Raw genomic sequence first — 3,969 nt, forward strand, 5'->3', positions numbered from 1 at the left:
GACGGATCCTCACTCTGTAGCCCAGGCTACAGTGCAGTGGCGCAATCTCGGCTCACTGCAACCTCCACCTCCCGGGTTCAAGAGATTCTCCTGCCTCAGCCTCCCGAGTAGCTGGGATTACAGGCATGTGCCACCATACCCAGCTAATTATGTATTTTTAGTAGAGACGGGGTTTCTCTACGTTGATCAGGCTGGTCTCAAACTCCCGACCTCAGGTGATCCACCCACCTCGACCTCCGAAAGTGCTGGGATTGCAGGCATGAGCCACCGTTCCTGGTCTTACCCACCCTCTTTTCGAGATGGAGGTGCTGTGGTTCAAACCCCTCTAACATCAGAACCCCAAAAATGACTAAGCCAAAAGGAAAGTCAAGCTGGAAACTGCTTAGAGCAAACCTGCCTCCCATTCTATTCCTAAAACAAGATAGCTACTAAGATAAAAAAGCTATATACCTCCCTCACAATTTGATCCAAAGAAATTCCTTGTGGACAAAGGACAGAGACTCAAAAAGTCACCCCTCTGCTCATATAAGATAAATGCTTATCTGATTGCTTCCTTTGCCCTTTTGTTTCCCTAAGTCAGACTAAGGCATAAGTGACTATTCCTATAAATATTCAGTGAAAGTCTAATCAGAAACTCAAAAGAATGCAACAATTTGTCTTTTATCGACCTATGACCTGGAACACCCCCCCCACCGAGTCCCCCAACCCCCACTTGTATTAACAGTTGTCCTGCCTTTCTGGACGGAACCAATGTACATCTTACACATAATGACTGATGTCTCACGTCTCCCTAAAATGTATAAAACCAAGCTGTGCCACACAACCTTGGGTACATATCGTCAGGACCTCCTGAGGCTATGTCATGGGTGTGTCCTTAACCTTGGCAAAATAAACTTTCTAAATTGATTGAGACCTGTCTCAGATTCTCTTGGTTTACAGAGTGATGTATTCTGGACGAACTAATAAAATGGAGCTTTTGGATACGCAGAATTGAAATGCAGACCTGAATACCACCATTTAAAAAGAAAAGTATGTATGGTTTTAAAATCATATGTATTCATTGTGGAAATCTAGATAAGTACAGAAGTATAAAGAAAATAATAAAAAGAAAATAAAAATCACCTGTGCCTCACTAACCAAGTACTCCACTTTGATGTATATTTAGTATTTTTTCTTTGTTTTTCTTTCTTCTTTCTTTCTTTTTTTTTTTTTTTTTTGCCTCCCCAGTAGCTGGGACTACAGGAGCACGCCATCATGCCCAGCTAATTTTTTTTTTTTTTTTTTTGAGACAGAGTTCTGCTCTTGTTGCCCAGGCTGGGGTGCAATGGCGAGATCTCAGCTCGCTGCAACCTCTGCCTCCCAGGTTCAAGCCGTTCTCCTGCCTCAGCCTCCCAAGTAGCTGGGATTACAGGCGCCTGCCTCTATAATTATCATATTTTTAGTAGAGACGGGGTTTTGCCACGTTGACCAGGCTGGTCTTGAACTCCTGACCTTAGGTGATCCGCCTGCCTCGGCCTCCCAAAGTGCTGGGATTACAGACGTGAGCCACTGTGCCCGGCCCCAGCTAATTTTTTGTTATTTTTAGTAGAGATAGGGGTCTCCCTATGTTGCCCAGGCTGGTTTCAAACTCCTGAGCTCAAGGGATCCTCTCACCTCAGCCTTCCAAATTACTGGGATTATAGGCGACAGCCACCAAGCCAGCCTTATATTCTTAAATGTCAAAACATGATTTTTTTTACTACTGTGCAGTATTTTATCATATGAATATATCATAAACAACCAATTCCTTACTATTGGAGATAGAGATTTTCGATTTTTTTCACCATTAAAAATGAAGCAATAAATACCTTTATAAATAAATTCCACATTTGATTATATCTTTAGAAGAAATTATCAGAAATGGCCTAAGGGAGCTAAATTTTTTTTTTTTTTGAGACCAAGTCTCCTTCTGTTGCCCAGGCTGGAGTGCAATGGCGCAATCTCAGCTCACCGCAACCTCCGCCTCCTGGGTTCAAGCGATTTTCCTACCTCAGCCTCCCAAGTAGTTGGGATTATAGTTTCTCCTATCTCAGCCTCCCGTGTAGGTGGGATTAGAGGCACATGCCAACAGGGCCGGCTAATTTTTGTATTTTTAGTAGAGGTGGGCTTTTACCATGTTGGTCAGGTTGGTCTCAAACTCCTGACGTGATCTGCCCACTGTAATCCCAAGTGCTGGGATTACAGGTGTGAGCCACCTTGCCCGACCCCTTTCATTTATTTATTTATTATTAATTTTTTAAGATGGAATCTTGATCGGTCGCCCAGGCTGGAGTGCAGTGGCATGATCTCGGCTCACTGCAACCTCCGCCTCCCCGGTTCAAGCGATTCTCCTACCTCAGCCTCCCTAGTAGCTGAGATTACAGGCGCAAACTACAAGGCCCAGCTAATTTTTTTATTTGTAGAGATGGCATATCACCATGTTGGCCAGGCTGATCTCGAACTCATGACTTCAAGTGATCCGCCCACCCCAGCTTCCCAAAGTGCTGGGATTACAAGCATGAGCCGCCACACCTGGCCGAGAACTAAACATTTTTTAAGGTTTTCAGCTTCTTAATATTTTACATCACTTAAAGTGCAACTTACCCTGCTGTTTGAGGTGACACCCTTAAATTCACAACCAATCCTCTGCAAAATGGGATAATGAAGAACAAAGTCAGTCAGCTAATAACATTAAGAACTTCAAAAAAAGAATGGAGGCAGCGATCGAGGTGATTTTGTTTGTTTTTTTGTTTTTCAAGATGGAGTTTTGCTCGTGTTGCCCAGGCTGGAGTGCAATGGCACGATCATGGCTCACCACAACCTCTGCCTCCCAGGTTCAAGTGATTCTCCTGCCTCAGCCTCCTGCGTAGCTGGGATTACAGGCATGCACCACCATGCCCGGCTAATTTTGTATTTTTAGTAGAGACAGTTTACCCATGTCGGTCAGGCTGGTCTCAAACTCCTGACCTCAGGTGATCCGCCCGTCTCAGCCTCCCAAAGTGTTGGGATTACAGGCGTGAGCCACCGGGCCCAGCTCCAGATGATTTTTTTTTTTTTTTAAGTTATAGGAAAGATTTCTGATTTAAAAAAAAAATTGCATCAGGCCAGACGCAGTGGCTCATGCCTGTAATCCCAGCAATTTGGGAGGCCGAGGCAGGCGGATTGCCTGAGGTCAGGAGTTCGAGACCAGCCTGGTCAACATAATGAAACTCTGTCTCTACTAAATTACAAAAACTTAGCTGGGCGTGGCAGCAGGCGCCTGTAATCCCAGCTACTCAGGAGGCTAAGGCAGAATTGCTTGAACCTGGGAGGCAGAGGTTACAGTGAGCTGAGATTGTGCCACTGCACTCCAGGCTGGGCAACAGAGGGAGACTCTGTCTCCCCCTCTCCCTAAAAATTGCATCCTCCGTGCACAGTGGCTTACACCCGTAATCCCAGAACTTTAGGAGGCTGAGGCAGGTGTATCACCTGAGGTCAGGAGTTCGAGACCAGCCTGGTCAACATGGTGAAACCCAGCCTCTACTAAAATACAAAAAAATTAGCCGGGGGGTTAGTAGGCTCCTGTAATTCCAGCTACTCAGGAGGCTGGGGCAGGGAGAAATGCTTGAACCCAGGAGGCAGAAGTTGCAGTGAGCCAAGACTATGCCACTGCACTCCAGCCTAGTCTCTGTTGGACATTCTGACCAGTCAGAATATTAAGATTTCTCAAAACTCATTTCCCTGTGAAATTTTCTGAATTAAAACGACTCGGTGTTTTATTTATTTAGAGACAGGGTCTCACTCTGTTGCCCAGGCTGGAGTGCAGTAATGGGATTATGGTTCACTGCAGCCTCAACCTCCCAGGCTCAAGTGATCCTCCCACCTCAGCCTCCCTAGTAGCTAGAACTACAGGTGGGCACCATGCTGGCTAAATTTTGTATTTCTTTTGTAGAGATGGGGTTTTACTGTGTT

Source organism: Colobus angolensis, unplaced genomic scaffold, assembly GCF_000951035.1.
Source record: "Colobus angolensis palliatus isolate OR3802 unplaced genomic scaffold, Cang.pa_1.0 Scaffold10, whole genome shotgun sequence".
Lineage (NCBI taxonomy): Eukaryota > Metazoa > Chordata > Mammalia > Primates > Cercopithecidae > Colobus > Colobus angolensis.